This window comes from Schistocerca americana, chromosome 1 (genome assembly GCF_021461395.2).
Source record: "Schistocerca americana isolate TAMUIC-IGC-003095 chromosome 1, iqSchAmer2.1, whole genome shotgun sequence".
Classification (NCBI taxonomy): Eukaryota; Metazoa; Arthropoda; class Insecta; order Orthoptera; family Acrididae; genus Schistocerca; species Schistocerca americana.
The window spans coordinates 1,055,934,460-1,055,952,264 of record NC_060119.1 but is presented as its reverse complement, the minus strand read 5'-3'; the positions used below and the strand labels follow the sequence as shown (position 1 = coordinate 1,055,952,264).

The 17,805-nt window shown below is 46.5% G+C and overlaps 1 protein-coding gene across 1 annotated transcript in view; it reads left to right on the top strand.

Annotated features, from left to right (window-relative positions):
* LOC124596275 overlaps positions 1 to 17,805 on the top strand; it is a 549,311-nt gene that overhangs the window by 365,542 nt on the left and 165,964 nt on the right. The window lies entirely within an intron of this gene.

The window sequence follows — 17,805 nt, the reverse complement described above, 5'->3', positions numbered from 1 at the left end:
AACGTAACAAATTGTTATGCTTGGATAATCGTCGAGAAGTTCGAAAATACACTGCCGGCAAAAAAATTGTACACCCTTTCCAGGTTTCCAATCCATTCAAGATTTATAGTTGTACAGTGCATGTGGAGTATGTGAAAGGATTACATTTACATATCAATAGCACAAGCGGTTTTGAGGTACCAGGTATCGCCACATGGTGAATCACACATATTAGCACGTGGTGCAGTCTCCATTGGCGGCAACGCAAATTCTGACTCTGACATCCAGTCAATCATACAGATGGCGAATACTGTCCTGGGATACTCGACCTGTTCACGTAGTTCTCCAAGAGCTGTTGGTTGACGAGTCGCACGAGTCACTTCTCGTCCCATCATATCCCACACGTGTTCGATTGGAGACAAGGTCGGATAACGTGTTGACTAGGAACATTTAGTTTCACGGCAGTGTGTGGGTGAGCGTTATCCTGTTGGAAGAACACATCACCTTCCTGTTGCAAGGACGACAATAGAATGGGTCTGACAACATCCAGCATGTACCGAGCGCTGGTTAGTGTGACCTCCAGAAGGACCAAAGGTGAACGAGAGTTGTAGCTCATCGCAACCCAGAGCACAAGGCCTGGGATGGGCCAGTGTGTCTTGGACGAACGCACTCTACGAGACAGCGTTCATCAGGTCTACGTCTTAGGCGCAAACGACCATCGCATCCGTGCTGACAGAATCTGCTTTCATCGCTGAGCACCACGCCACGCCATTCCATCTTCCAAGTGACACTCTGACGGCACCAGTTGCGCCATGCACTTAGATGCTGTGGACCCATAGTCCCCCTGCTAATAAACGATTTGTGTTTGGACATCTGGGCTCACATGTCCCCTTTCCCGCACTGTGGCAGCTGTTCGATCTTCCACTGCTGCCCTAGCAATACCACGATCGTGGCGGGCGTCTCTGCTGTGTGGATGCCCAGAACCTTGTCTACGCTTGCGAGAATTCTCACGTGACCACTGACACCAGCATCGTTGCACAATTGACGCAGCACGTCCAACTCTTATTCCAGTTCTTCGAAAGGACCATCCCGCCACTCGTCACAATTCGACCCTTTCAATCTCTCCCACTGGCTGTACGAAGCACGGATGCATGGTTGCCTGCTTGCTGCACACATTTGCACCAGACTGAGTCTTCTGACTCTGATCATTCTCTGTTAAAGGGTAGATACAGATAGCGCTCTGGTTGCTATGACACTACTCTGTTTGTTGGCGGAGACGTTGAAACCATTATTAGTACATCTACTACCCCTCTGGTGGCATATGCCGTCATCGGACCAAAGTCGACATCCTCTTTCTAGGTGCACCATTTTTTCCGGCTTTGTACTTCCTGTTTCGCGAAAAATATTACTTTTTCGAAAGTGTTGGCAGCAGCACTGTTGCCCAGGTCGGCGATGTTGCAGACTGATGGCCCGTCCTTGGCGCGACACCTGAGGGTCTTGCGTAACTGCCGCAGCAAGTGAGAAAAACCAGGCAAGGGCGACCGTCGGCTCCGATTCTCAGCGCCGCCCCTTCCTGCTGTTCGTTTTGTGCCGTGCAGAAATTTTCGTTTGTTTTTTGGATTGTTTCCTGTCACGGCCGCGTCATCGCTCAACTTGCGCCACGTGCCGTGCTTACACAGCCTCACTACAAAAAATGTTTCGTTATCTTTAGTCCCGAAACACCACACAAGCAACTTCAGAGTTTGAAATGCCCCAGTTAAAATTCATTTGGAAAGCACCGTGGCTCCAGCGTATTCGGCAGTGCCATATTTGATTTTTCGGTGATCGCAACTGTAAGCATAAAGAAATCGTTCATCCTGTGAGAATGTGCATCTTCAGCTCTCAGTGTGTGCATTCGATCTCGCTAAGTTCGCTCCAGCCACTAGGTGTTAGGGAGACGACTGTTGTTCCAGTGCCAGATCTCAAGTAGAGATTAATCTCCGAAACCGAAGAAACTATTATATTATTATCATAATCGAAAATAGTAGATACACACGACAAAATTTCAAATCAAAAGTATTTTTAGTCTCTGCGGATTACTGTCTTTCCGTAGTGTCATATTTACATTTCATAACATGCGCTCCGCGTCCTCGAATTTTGATTGTACTGGACTGTGTTGAATGTATGAAAATCTGAAACTGCGCCATGGTGTGGATGCAACTTAAGCTATTGTTCGCTGACAGGGTGGACTCAAGTTGTTTCTATGGTCGGAGGACGTCAAGGTCATACTACGCACACTAGGTCCATTTTTTGCAACGCAGTGTTCTATGCGAACTGATCTTGCGATTCATCGCACTACAAACTATTTTAACTGCGTTCGTATTTCTCAGACTGAAGTAAAACTTTATGCCAAGTTTGTCTTCTTACTACAGTTACTACCCCCTCTGAAACACTACTTTCGTGACTTACGTTCTGTTCTCTTACTAGTCCAGAATGTTTACTTCGCAAATTTTTGTGTTACTTGTAGTATTTTCAGTTAGAATGTGAGGATGGATCTTTGAAGATTTGCTGCACGGAAGGACCTTCACTACTCAAATATTGGTTTTTTAGAATGTCCGCGTGTCATTCACTACTTGTAAACTTCGAAATCATTCAGTTTATATTATTTTTTACGGCTTGGCTAAAACTATTCCTAGTGCGTGTGTGACTGCGTGCTCTCTTTTGAGTGCTGACGGAGGCTGCTTACGTAGTTTCGGTTCATTTTGCGTGATGCTTCAGTTCTCAGACATTGAAAACTACTGCTATCATTTGTTAGCTCTACAACTGCCGATCTTTCAGCGTCCACAGACGTCTGTTCAAAGAGTGTATTTCACTGAATCCTTCTGACCGTCCTGTAGCCGACGGGCTTGCAAAACTCTATAACTTTACATCCGTTTCTCTTTTTTTATATCGTGTCAGTTTTGTTGTTGTTGCCGCCGCTGCCGATGACGACGCCACTTCGACCAACGTGATCGTTACCACAGACCTCCCAGTGGTTAAGCACTGAACCCACATTCTGGAAAATCCGTTTATTTTATGTTTTTATTTTAAAAATTTCTGGCTTTCGGTACAAGCTTCGACAGCCATCTCAGCAGTGGAAAGACGATACGACAGTGTGCTTCCTTTACGATATTCATTACGGTCAAGCCGTACCCTGGTACGAAGCTACATAGACTTAACCTTGGCCGGCCGCTGTGGCCGAGCGGTTCTATGTGCTTTAGTCCGGAACCGCGCGACTGCTACGGTCGAAGGTTCGAATCCTGCCTCGTGCATGGATGTGTGTGACGTCCTTAGGTTAGTTAGGTTTTAGTAGCTCTATGTCTAGAGAACTGCTGACCTCAGATGTTAAGTCCCATAGTGCTCAGAGCCATTTGAACCATTTAGATTTAATCTTGTGTGACACCATGCGGATGATTTTCATGTTAGTCACGACGATTAGAGGATATAGCAAACACTACCGGGAATGGAATTCAGAACCCTTCGGTTAACAATGTGCCGCGCTCACCCCACAGCTGTCGAAGCGGACGAAAATAGGGTTTCAGATCACCGTCTGGCCATTCGGACTGGGGCTTCTCCGATTTCCTTTCCATCCTTCCGCAATCTGAGTTTGTGTTCCGCCTCTGATGACCTCATCATCGACAGGACGTCGATCCCGTATCTTCCTTAGTCACCTTCCGTACTGTCTATTTCCTTAGGCTAATGGTCCTCGGTATACTTTCGACCTTCTTGCTTTTATTTCAGCTTCCGTTTCATCTCTGACCAATTCGTGGGGCTTGCACTGTGCGCTTCGTGGATATCGTTCTGATACACGAGATAACGTAGATTTTTCTTACACTCTAGCTTCTGAGGAGACGGAAGCGCTGCTGCCCTGTCAGTTGTGAGCACGCAGATCGCCTGAGGCGGCGCGGCTGTTGTAGCGTGGCGTCCCGAGGCGATGGCGGAGACCGCATGTCGCGGTTTTTGCTCTGCTGCCCCGTATTTAAAAAGACCTCCCGGCCACGACGCCATCTGCCCGTTTCGCGCGGCCCAGCGGCAGATGGCCCTCTGTCGTTGTGTTATTTTCTGATCGCTGCTGTGTTCGAAGAGCACCTTGAGGCACGCCATCGCTCGTATTGCTTAAGCCGAGAACTTTGTTCCCAGGGCAGATACAGACGCGCGTGTTTCATTTTCTTTCAGCCTTTTTTATATCACTTCCAATTGTTCTGCACGAAGTATCATTGTTCCCGTTGCTTACAAATTTCAACCGTCATGACATGCGAGAATTGTGATGTTGTGTATCTTGTAGAGCCTAAGCGGGGTGCACTGCAACATAGTGATATCACACAGTGTTTGAGTTACTGAATTACATTCGTGAGGAACGGAATTCAGTACGTATTCCAGGCATTCTGATTTCTTTGGATTTTCAACAGTCACTTCAGGCGAATTTCTGGATGATTCCTTAGATAGTTCAGACGCCTGCTTATCTTGTACTATAGTTGAACTAATGCTCCTTTGGTAATGATCTGGAGATACGTGAGACTGAGTGCTATTCGGAAAGTAAGGTCCGATCAGTCGCGAAATAGAAACCATTGTGAAAAACCAAAAATGTTTTATTTGCAACAGTTAGCTACACCTTACAGTTACCTCACTACATTGTCGAAGCTCCGGCATTTGTCGTAGCATTGTACCAACCTTCTAATACCCTCGTCATAAAAGGCAGCCTCCTGTGCTTTCCGCCAACTCTCTACGTTGGTGTACGGCTCGTTCCCTATGCCAGAATGTTATCTTCATAGCCAACGGTTCACATGAGCAGAGATGAACCTCAGGGGGAACCAACCACGGTCTGTATTGTGAGAAGCACTTCGCGTCGAATACACTGCAGCAGCATCTTTATTGGCCCTGCATTATGCGGGCGAGAATTGTCATGAAGGAAACGTATGACACTCATGTTACGCAGCCTGCATGACATCAGGCGAGATAGTTGGTGTTGGGAGTGCCTAAATTGTTTGCGACACCCCTAATTGATTTCGGCTCCCCGAACAGTGTTCGGTTTTTACTGCAGAGCTTTACGCTGTTCTCCAGGCTGTCCACTACTTCCGTCGCCATCAGCGGGTACAGTATATTATATGCTCTCATTCGCTAAGCGCTCTCCTCAGTCTCCAAGCTCTCTACCCTGTCCATCCTCTGGTCCCCCGGATTCAGGACTGCCTCCACTTGCTCCACTTAGGGGAAGTCTCTGTGGCGTTCTTCTGGATCCCAGGTATCTGTGGAAACGAGGCGGCCGATATAGCGGCCAAGGCTGCAGTCTCTCTTCTTCAGCCTGCTGTTCGCATGGTTCCCTTCGCCGATCTACGGAGTGTTTTACGTCGTCGTGTTGCTCTTTTATGGCACGCACATTGGTTGACACTTCCCCATGATAAATTGCGGGACGTGAAAGCTCTTCCCTGTGCTTGGACCTCTTCCTCCCGAACTCGTCGTCAGGAGGAGGTAATTTTAACTAGACTCCAGATAGGGTACTGTCTTTTTAGCCATCGACATCTTTTAAGTGGCGATCCTCCCCCGTTTTGTCCCCACTGCTCTCAACTGTGGACGGTGAGACACCTTTTACTTGAGTGCCCCTATTTTACTCCGCTACGCGCCCGTCTACAGCTGTCGCCTGATATATCTTCCAGTTTAGCAGATGACACGCGCTCAGCCGTTCGCGTCCTCTAGTTTATTAGTGTCCGTGAGATGACGTCGGCCATTTTTTGAAGCTCTTCTTGGGGAAAACAACCCCCTATAGTGGTTCTCTAGGCTTTTCTTCTGTCTTTTAGTTTCCCCACTTTTTGAGTTTCGCTCCCATTGCTGCTGATTTCCAGTTTGGTTTATTATTATTATTATTATTATTATTATTATTATACCACCTTTCCCTAAGCCAGAGACCGGGCGCTAATGACCGTAGCAGCTTTGCGCCCTGAAACCATAACAAACAAACAAAAAAAATCTGACGAGGTTTCTGACCAGACCTTCATACTTGGCGGGAGACACTATTTTATAGGCTTTACGTGCTCACTGTGCACTCAGAAAGAGCAATGTGAGGCATTCTAGAGACACTGGCCAACACACCTGTGCAAAGCTACATCGGGCTTTCAGTGCGGTTTCCATTTCCTGGCCGATCAGTCCGTACTTTCCAAATAGCACTCGTACAGTGGCTTTCTGGAGTTGTAACTGGTTGTTTAAGGTGGTTGGTGGTGATGTTACTTCTCTAATGTTGTCATGGTACTCGGGTACCGTTACCAGAAAGAACCTGTCACTCAGCAGTAATGTGTGCGCTGTAAAGAAATTACCTCTTAGTCTAAAATTGCGTTTCCGGCCGGGAATCGAGCAGCGATTTTTCACTTGGGCCATCTCGTACGTCTTGATGTATCTGAACACTCCACTCGGCCTGGCGAAATTTCAGTCTGTCTGTGCAGCTTAAGATGGGCACATCTTTCCTCTTTGCGGCAGACATCATCAAACAGCATTTATGGTGTCGTGTATGTTATCCAATCATGGAAATGAGGTTCATAGTATGAGTACAGTATTTTATTGGTCCGTATCGAGTTCCGAATGTCACGTTCTTTTATTTCGGTGGACTATTTCATTCATTTCTCGATACTGCCTATGAGAAGACAGCGAGCAGTCACAACTGACCGAAAAGGCGAAGTAGACTTTCTCTCCGAAGAATGACGAATTTCTCCCGTCTTTCGTTCATTTTATGGTTGAGAGAACAGAGATATCGGAAATAATTTCTAGAAAATATGAATAATTTCTGGAAAATATGCTTATTTGTTCCGTAAATACCTTTTTAAGGATGGATCAAAGAGAGAGGTATTATAGAAAAGTTACATATTTTTGTTAGCGTTTTCTGTAGCCATCACGAGAGCGTCATAGAAATACTCTATATGCCGTGGGAGATGCTACAGAAAGTCGTGTGATCCACGACGAGCGAGCGAATGGATTTTCGTCTACACCGCATTGCGTTAATATACCTGGCGCGTAAGCTGACCAATACATTTGCGTTATCTTCACAGTCTGTGTAGTTTACACGCTAGACACAAGTACTACCCAGTTACGGCCCAGGCGATTGTCCACTGTTTCGCTCCTCGGGTAACGTAGGCTCCAGTCTTAAAATTTCGAGATCAGACATTCCAAAGCGAGTCAATAAGGAACGGCAAAATAATAGCTATTCGGACTTTCAGGGACGGATTAGTAACAGTCATTCTTCCCGCGCGCCATCCGCAAATCGTAACTAGAAAATAAAATGATCATTATCATGTGTGTCTGCTGTCGCTGCTAAAGTCGTTTCGTAGTCAATAAATTGTGATTGCTTTCTTCGATTATTAGAGCCGTTTATGCTACTTGAGAAAAGGCTTTTTCATGCCCCTGTGCGCGTTTCACTCAGTACGGCAAAGATGTGAATGAGAGAATTAAAAAAAAAGTGCCTTAAATAAAAGAAGCGGAATGCTGTTTGCGAAGCAAGTGAAACACCTTTATTTCGTCGCAAAGGCAGTCCATGTACAGAAAAAATGTTCTCATAATGATAGCAGTAATCTATATACAACAGTATTGTAGGTAGCCGAATCTAAAGGGGTAGGCGCAGTAAGGTAGAATGCCTCTCATCTGACCTCAGAACCACTCAGTCAGTCCCTAGGTTAGGTGGTGAACTGCATTCTATGCGTTACGTATATATTTACTTTCGGCGGACCCAAAGTATTGCAAGAGCTACAGTTGGTGTTAAGTATCAAAACCAGTAACTAACCGAGGTGCAGACCCATAGATGAGATTTATTTCGTCGTTGCCATAAATAATCCTAATGACCATATAACGGGGTGTGCATAAGCTCTTGAGAACGAATCCACTACACTTACCTGCGCTTCGATACACTACTGCAGCGACTTTGAGCACGTTTGGTTGGTACGACGGCGGAGCAAGCAGCGGCAGAAACCAGTTCCATTGGCGGGGCTGCCTATTGTTACCTGCAGCCAGATGAGCGTATTTCCGGCGACGGGACGGCCAGGTCAGTTTCCAGCGGCGCTGAATGAGGGGCGTTGCCGGCGCTGTCGCCGTTGGCTGCTGCTGTTCGGCCTGGGAAACCCGCGCGGTTGCTGGGCGACGCGGGAGCTGGCTGGCTGGCGGGCGATTATTGTCGAGTCACACCTTGACCGTGCGGCGGCTTCTGGGGAACGCCTGATCCGCTACGGCTGCTGGTTTGTTGCTTCAACTCCTGAAAGCGGACATTCACGAGGTACATCGCCTTGCCGGCCCAGTATGTGCAACGGTCCGTGACTGGCGTGACGTGCTGCGGCACACAGACGGCTCTTGCACGGAATTGCTCGATAGAGTTGCCTCTGCAAGGATTAAACCTCTAAGAATGACAACTACTCGTTTACAACTTACACAAAATAGATACGTATTTCCAAGTTTTACTGCCCTTCAAAGTAGTAACCAGCATTGTTTATAACCCGTTGCCAGCGATATTGAAGTCGTAGGATTACGCTTAGCAGCGCCAGTTGTGGATAATACGAGAGGAGCGGTCTGCTCTCCGACGAATATCTGTAACAGGTATGAAGCGAATGCCAGGAACTGCTTACCGCAATTCAGGAATCAAGCTGAAGTCACAAGGTCTTATGTCCACGGAGTGTGGTGGACCAAATCAGTCACAACTTGCGCCGTATGCGACCGACCATTGTCCAGCAAAACAATGAGCAGGTCCTGCAGAAAATGTCACCGCTTCCTTCTCGAAGCTCTTCGTTTTCGGAACTCAGCCTGCGACCAGAGAATGCAGGGTTTGTACTTACTGGAAGACCTCCCCCCACCCCTCCCCCGATTATTTTGCAGGACAATGCTCGGAGCATGTGGGCAAGTTGTGACTGATTTGTTTGATCAATGAAGCTCACCACACTCCCCAGGTTTAAGTACTTATGACTTCAACTTGATTTCTAAATGAAGGAAACACTTCATGGCAATCGCTTCAGAACTGTTAGAGATTCGTCGGACCATAGACTGCTTCACTCTGACAATGAGCGCAACTGGTGCTGCTGAGCTTCTTATGACCTCCAGTTCGCAGAGAACGGGCTGTACACAATGCTGATGAATACCTTAAAGAACAGTAAAACTTAGAAATATGTCTGTTGTGTGTAAGTTGTAAATAAATAGTTGCCACTATTAAAGTTCCAATCCTCGTACATAATAGCTAAGTAATCAGTCCCTAATGACACTCTGTAAATTAGAGTGTGTGCGTGTTGTTAGGTGTCAAACGTGTGATTCAGGTTCATGTTGCTTCAGGACCACATTCTGCTGAAAATTTCGCGTGGCCCAGCAGCGTGGTGCAAGTTTTTAAATTGGAAGCCACGTTGGTGACATTCATGTCCCTAACCTACCTCACTTACACTACCCGGGAGAGAGAAACGTGGAATCCTAACCACAAGTCGTTCCAGACGAATCTTCGTCATTGAGCGGTGAAGGGTTGCATAGCCCGAGGTATAGGTTCGGTTGTGAAAGGTTATAACTTCGTTGTGGGTTCAATGAATATAATGTGACACTGCCAACAGTGTTCGTAACGGATCCTCACAGAACTGTGCCGATATTATGAGTCGGAAAGTCTCATCGTCCAAAGTAACGCTGAAGGCAAATGATTCACAAGGCATGTGTGTTACGTAAGACGATTAGACTTGGTGAGTCACGATATCGGTACAGTTATGTGAGACTCTGTTACGAAGACTGTTGACAGCGTCATGCGATGATCATTAAGAGAAACCAGTCGTGAGATAATAAGTGTACCATAACACAGTTTTGGTGGTTCTTCTTAACATTAGTGTGAGAATAGGCTAACTTTCGGTACGGTACGTGTGCCTCAGTATGGTATATGCGATCGCAACGTGCTCCATGTGCTGGCTGGCAAGTCACACAGTTTGTTCAGGAAAGACGCAAGTGCAAAATTGATACGTTAGCTCTGTTAAAACGCACAATATTCTGTCATGTCTGTACGATATTCATGTCGTAAGTCAAAAAGTTAAGTTACATGACCAATCAGTAGGAAATAAGCTTATAAAAGTTCCTTCACAAATTACGTGATACACATTTACGCTAGCCTTGCTTACATGATAAAAATTATTTCATCTTTCTCACTTTGTAGTAAAACCCTGAGGTCGTTCTTACATGATCACTGTTTCCATTCAGTAGCAGAATCTCTAGAACATGTGAAATACAAGACTTTAAACAAGGAAGTGCTAAATATATTAATGCAGGTAGTGCAAGTTCTCTTAGAGATACAGCGAATCGAACAAATACACTCGTGAGGAGGAGCAGACTTACATTTTTGTCTCATCGATTATTGTAGAATGTAAAAAACAACCACCGTCCGGACAGGCCCAACGATACCGACCGACCGCCGTGTCATCCTAAGACGTTACGCGTCACCGGCTGCGGATACGGAGGACCATGTGGTCATCACACCGCTCTCCCTGCCATTGTCAGCTTTCGTGACGATGTCGCTGCTTCTGAATCAGTAGCTCCTCAATTGGCTTCACAAGCGCTGAATGCACACCGTTTGCCAACAGCGTTCGGCAGATCGGGCGGTGACACATCCAAATGCTAGCCAAGCCCGACAGTGTTTAACTTCGGTGATCTGACGGCAACCGGTGTTACCATTGCGGCAAGGCCGTTGGCCGTGGTAGAATATACTTCTATTAATTTAATAAGTCTCAGAATCTTACAGCAAACGCGAAGGTGAGTAAAAAAACTCGGCTGTAGTCAGACACAAACCAGCTACACATCACTTCGTAATTCAAGCGCTAAAGACATTGTGTCGTGCGCCCACCAAACCTTACCATGACTACTTCCTTCCTCTGCGCCTGTACTCATTATGCTACCCGGAACTCCCATAATACATGCCTTTCTCTTGCACGTAACTACTGTGTGGAGCCTTTAATGGCAGATATGATGAAAGGGACAGTTGCTTCTCCCCATATGGTGGAGATGCCGAGTCCCAGAAAGGCACAACAAGAAAGGTTGTCGAAAGGCAGCTGGAGCCTGTGTGTGTGTGTGTGTGTGTGTGTGTGTGTGTGTGGGGGGGGGGGGGGGGGGTCTACTTTGGCAAAGCCCTTGTTGGCAGAAAGCTAACTTTCCAACAGTCTTCTTGTTGTGCCTTTCTGCGACTCAGCATCTCCGCTATATGATGAGTAGCAACTACTATCCTTTTCATTATATTGTTACATTCTATTCTGGATTTTCCATTGTTGGATATTCTGTTAACTGACACTTAATTGTAACAAATCGTACCAAGAAAAAGTGGTTTTTATTATGACTCTTCAGTATGCCTTGCCTTGAGACGGCATAGTCTTGTAATACACAGGTTACAGTTCGAAAATTCGTTAACAACCAATACGACTTTTCACTGCTCTTTATTGTACTGATAAGCGACGGGTTTACAAGAGAACCTAAATTTACCGGTGCTTTAAAACTGCATTTATTCATTTATAATATAAAACCCACGAAAATGGGCCTCAGCTGAAAGCCAATAAGGCGGCTCCGAACTCTGCACTGAAAAGAGATGACTTGCATATGAGTGAGGTGGCGTCCTCCCATGTTATTGGTCTACGTTAATCTGCATGTTCAGGATATACAGGGTGGTCGGAAATTCCCGTTACAAACTTCTAGGACTTGTAGAGGGGAGTGAGTAGATACTATTTTGAATAGGAACCCATGTCCAGAAACGTCTCCGACGAAGCCGCAGAGCGTTGAAGTTACAGACGGTGGCGCCTTTTAATTTATGTATGTACATGATGATTCCGTGATGATGATACAAACTTTCTAGAATGATGGAAAAGGATAAATGTACGAATATGAAGGAAGGATCCCTCTATTGGAAACGAACGAGTCGAAAGTTATAAGCGAAATTCGTTCTGATGCATCTGATTGTGGAATACATGTACTGGTACTGTTGCTAAGATTTTACGGTAGGCAACTTCCAGAGTTGGTAGTATGGACCAAAACAAGAAAAAAATGTGCAGTCAACATGGGCTCTAAAATGCACGCCTGAGGAGCTATGAGAGCACTTGTTCCATAGAAGAGACCCGTTTCACAGTAGTGAATACGTGCTCGCAGATCCTTAGATATGCATTTAGAGCCCATGTTGACTGCACTTTTTTTCCCTGTTTTGGTCCGTACTACCAACTTTGGAAGTTGCCTACCATAAAATCTTAGCAACAACAGTACCAGTACATGTATTGCACAATCAGATGAATCAGAACGGATTCGCTTAAAACTTTCGACTCGTTCGTTTCCAGTAGAGGGATCCTTACTTCATGTTCGTACATTTATCCTTTTCCATCATTCTAGAAAGTTTGTAACACTATCACGGAATCATCTTGTACATACATAAATTAAAAGCGCTGCCGTCTGTAACTTTAACGCTCTGTGGCTTCGTCGGATGGCGTTTCTGGACATCGGTTCCTATTCAAAATATTATCTACTCACTCCCCTCTACAAGTCCTAGATGTTTGTAACGGGAATTTCCGACCACCCTGTATTTCATACTTGATATTGCTCTCCATGTTCGGAAAGACTCTCCGACACACTTTTTTCCACGCTATGACGTCAGAAATGTGCGGTCCTTGTGACGACGGCTTTAGACGGTGTTCGACGACAGCCCACGGCGATCGTTATCCGCCTAGCGCTTCTGTGGTCAGCGGTCGGTCAGTGGAGCCTCACGTATGAGGCGGGTAAGTGTGTCAGGCGAGAGGGCGGCTGGCTGTACTGCAGCCCGGCGCAGACTTCCGCGTCAGGCGCCGCCTCTGACTCACCAAACAGCGCGGCGGACGTGTTTTTGCCGCGGACAGCTGCCGCCGCAGCATGTAAGCTGCGCCTCGTGCAGTAGCGCGCCTCGGCGGCCGGTCACCTCACGGTCGCTGCGGCTAGCACAGCTACTGTGTGTCCAGTATTTGCTGATCACTTAAGGCTGGTTCTCACTAGGCCACTAATTCAGTCACGTTGCGAGTGATCTAGTAACTAAACGCTTGTGAATAACATTGTTTAATCAAGTAGTTTACTAGGCCGAATCCAGTTACTGGGATTGAAACCTGTCAAGTAGCTTCCTCCGTGGAACTACTTCGTCATGATTGATAGACCACTGTGGTTAGAGGTATGCGAAAAGACGAGAAATGCTAGCCGCATCCTCGCGTTCGCAAGTCCCCTTAACCGTAGAGGTCGATCATGGCTACATTTTAATAAACATAGCCTGTCGTATTCGTAATACCTTCCAAAAGCTGCTGTTTTGTGAGGTAATTACTAAAACTTACTGTGTGAATTATTTTGTCTAACATTTCCACGGCATCGGGAAGTCATATGAAGGTGTTGCAAGTTATCGTCGTATGTTGCATGTTGTCATATGTTTGTAATGCAGATTATTGATCGACAGTACATTAATTCCCCGTAATATTAAATTATGTTGACTACTTACACTTCTCAACATAAGTGTTAAATGTGCACTTGCAGATATAGTTACGAGAAATGTTGACAAGCTGACTGATTCTCATACAATACTTTATTTATGTCGTATGTGAAATACAAACAGGATTCAGAACATGAAGTGGAGGCTTCGAACTTCGGAGTGTTGCATGTTGCTTTGTGGCAGCTTCCAGTAACTACATAACACAAACCAATGAGGAATTTTCCAGGCATAAGGCAGCTGCTGGTGAGACGGAAATCGCAACTGCATCTAATTGTGCCGAAACACGGGAAGAACGCCATACTCCCTGCAAGTCAAGAGCACGTCTAACCTACCCAAGACAGAATGACATTCCACCTGATATAGTGAAACTGAATCCGAATGGGTTACAGTAGTGATTTAAACAATAATTATTACTGTCACACACAGTCCAAGCCGGCAGCGGCGACCGAGCGGTTCAAGGCGCTTCAGTCGGGAACTGCGCGACTGCTACGGTCGCAGGTTCGAATTCTGTCTCGGGCATCGATGTGTGTGATGTCCTTACGTTGGTTAGGTTTAAGTAGTTCTGCGTTCTAGGGGACTGATGACCTCAGAAGTTAAGTCCCATAGTGCTGAGAGCCATTTGAACCATTTGGACACAATGCAAATAGACGCACATCGTAATATTGACGTCATTTAGTCCTTCACCATAAGGTAATTATTACTGCAGAAATCTGCACTAACCCTCAGGTATTCAGCTTAGCATGCACTTGTATCTGCAAAGTGATAATTACTAAAAATATCCGCATCCATGCAGACCTGTAACTATATTGTGATGGATGGGGCACAGTGGCGTAATGGGAAGTTGTCCTCACCCTCTTAAAGGAGGCAGTGCACAGTGGGTCAATAAATTTCAACCTTTTCTACATGCAGACCCACTCCATCATGCGCGGCTGCAAAAAAAAAACTGCTAACAACAATGAATTGATGATATATAAATAAATATTAAATATTTTAGCCACTGGGAAATGTGTAACACGCTTTTTCCAGTATCATGTATTAGTATCCTGGCTGAATGAGTGATGTCTGGAAGGAAACAAAAGAAAATCTGACTCAACACATTCGTCTCATACAGTAAACGTACGGGCGCTGATGATAGCGATGCTGAGCGCCCTAAGGATGCAACAACAACAACAACAACAACAACTGACTCACGATAAGCGCGCTGTTGGCCGTGTGTGAACACCGTCAGTTTAGTAGAAGGCATTAGTAATCTATCTTCATTCAACTCCGTGTTCGAAGTTAAAAATGGTTCAAATGGCTCTGAGCACTATGGGATTTAACTTCTAAGGTCATCAGCCCCCTAGAACTTAGAACTACTTAAACCTAACTAACCTAAGGACATCACACACATCCATGCCCGAGGCAGGATTCGAACCTGCGACGGTAGCGGTCGCGCGGCTCCAGACTGTAGCGCCTAGAACCACTCGGCCACCCCGGCCGGCCGTGTTCGAAGTCATCTATGCATTGTATTCAGAGGTATGACAATACTACGATTAAGTTTTTACTGCTTATCTACAAGCAAAGTGCTTGTGACTCTAAAGTTGAATCCGGTTTGCGAAACATTTCTGACATTGTTCTTCACAAACGATTTATAATCTAACTGTACGTCCCTGGAGTACGGTCTGCTGTGCGACTGGGTTTGTAATTACGTATCAGAAAAGTCTCAGTTCGTAATAATTGACGGAAGTCGTCTAGTGATACCAAAGTTGGACCTGGGGTTCCCCGAGGAAGCGTTGCAGGGCCTCTAGTGTTCTTAATCCATAGAGGCGTTTTAGGAGACAGTTAACTAGCTGATACTCGCAACGGACGCGGCCACACTGAGCGAAAAAAGCAAGATTGAGGGTAACGTCCCGTCGACATTGTCATTGGAGCGGAGCCCAAGCCCGGATTGTGTCAGTAATGCAGAAGGAAGTCGGCCGTGCACTTTCAAAGGAACCATCCCGGCATTTGCCTGGAGCGGTTTAGGAAAATCGAGGAAAACCTAAATCTTAATGGCCGGACGCAACGATGCGAGTCCAGGGTGCTGACAACTGCATCAGCTCCCTGTAGTGTTCATCCCTCGACGGCAGCGCCTTATCTCTCGCTTTGGTGGATGGCGTACAGATACGTGTTTCGAGACGTCGCTTTGGTCAGCCACGCTCCGTGCATGTGGCACGTGGCCCGCGCCAGGTGGCGGGCGGTGGGCGTGTCCCAGGTCCGCTGCATCGCGTCCCGGGCGCGCTCAGCGGTGCTTGCAGCGCCGTAGTACGCGCGCCGCCCTGCGATCAATACCGACACAGCTGACGCGGGGCTCGGCTGTTCTGTGCTCACCACTGCGCGAGCGGGGCACCGTGTCTGCCAACTCTGCCACTGGGTCTGTGCACCGTATAGACCGCCCCAGTATTTCATTCTGGAAAGAACAAGGCCGGTATCACACAGTCGTATTTCTTTGTCAAAATTGATATGTCAAATATTTATGTCAAAGAAATTTGATGGCGTAATAGGTTACTTCGTCAAATCTCGCCTGTCGCCAAATAAGTACACTACTGGCCATTAAAATTGCTGCACCACGAAGATGACGTGCTACAGACGCGAAATTTAACCGACTGGAAGAAGATGCTGTGATATGCAAATGATTACCTTTCCAGAGCACTCACACAAGGCTGACGCCGGTGGCGGCACCTACAACGTGCTGACATGACGAAAGTTTCCAACCGATTTCTTATACACAAACAGCAGTTCACCGAAGTTGCCTGGTGAAACGATGTTGTGAAGCCTCGTGTAAGGAGGAGAAATGCGTACCATCACGTTTCCGACTTTGATAAAGGTCGGATTGTAGCCTATCGCGATTGCGGTTTATCGTATCGCGACATTGCTGCTCGCGTTGGTCGAGATCCAATGACTGTTAGCAGAATATGGAATCGGTGGGTTCAGGAGGGTAATACGGAACGCCGTGCTGGATCCCAACGGCCTCGTATCACTAGCAGTCGAGATGACAGGCATCTTACCCGCATGGCTGTTACGGATCGTGCAGCCACGTCTCGACCCCTGAGTCAACAGATAGGGACGTTTGCAAGACGACAAACATCTGCACGAACAGTTAGACGACGCTTGCAGCAGCATGGACTATCATCTCGGAGACCCATGGCTGCGGTTACCCTTGACGCTGCATCACAGACAGGAGCGCCTACGATGGTGTGCTCAACGACGAACCTGGGTGCACGAATGACAAAACGTCATTTTTTCAGATGAATCCATTTTCTGTTTACAGCATCATGATGATCGCATCCGTGTTTGGCGACATCGCGGTGAACGCACATTGGAAGCGTGTATTCGTCATCGCCATACTGGCTTATCACCCGGCGTGATGGTATGGGGTGCCATTGGTTACACGTCTTGGTCACCTCTTGTTCGCATTGACGGCATTTAGAACAGTGGGCGTTACATTTCAGATGTGTTACGACCCGTGGCTCTACCCTTCATTCGATCCCTGCGAAACCCTACATTTCAGCAGGATAATGCACGACCGCATGTTGCAGGTCCTGTACGAGCCTTTCTGGATACAGAAAATGTTCGACTGCTGCCCTGGCCAGCACATTCTCCAGATCTCTCACCAATTGAAAACGTCTGGTCAATGGTGGCCGAGCAAGTGGTTCGTCACAATACGCCAGTCACTACTGTTTATGAACTGTGGTAACGTGTTGAAGCTGCATGGGCAGCTGTACCTGTACACACCATCCAAGTTCAGTTTGACTCAACCAGGCGTATCAAGGCCGCTATTACGGTCAAAAAGGTGGTTGTTCTGGGTACTGATTTCTGAGGATCTATGCACCCAAATTGCGTGAAAATGTAATCACATGTCAGTTCTAGTTTAATATATTTGTCCAATGAATACCCGTTTATCATCTGCATTTCTTCTTGGTGTAGCAATGTTAACGGCCAGTAGTGTAATATCAGATTTAGGGCCTCGCCGTAGATTTGATCATAGAAGCCTTCTGTTCACTGCAATGTGAAATGTAACCGCTTGGAGCGCTGGCGTCGCTATAGTTATTCGATGCCCTGTAGTGTGTTTGTAAACATGGATTCAAAGATAGTGTGTTCTTTCGATTATTTTTTGTAATAAACTTGCTTCGACTAGGGTGGAGGGTGAGCAAGGGGCACAGTGAATGCTATTAATTGTGTGTTGATGGGCAGGTGGAATACGCTGCGGGCGACTTCAAGTCCACAATCAAAGCTACAGCCATCCACCTCCACCTCTGCATCTGGAAACATCCAGGCAGCTTTACAGAAAGGCGGAATAGAGGACATGGTCACACTCTAAAATTAAAAAAAAATCTTAG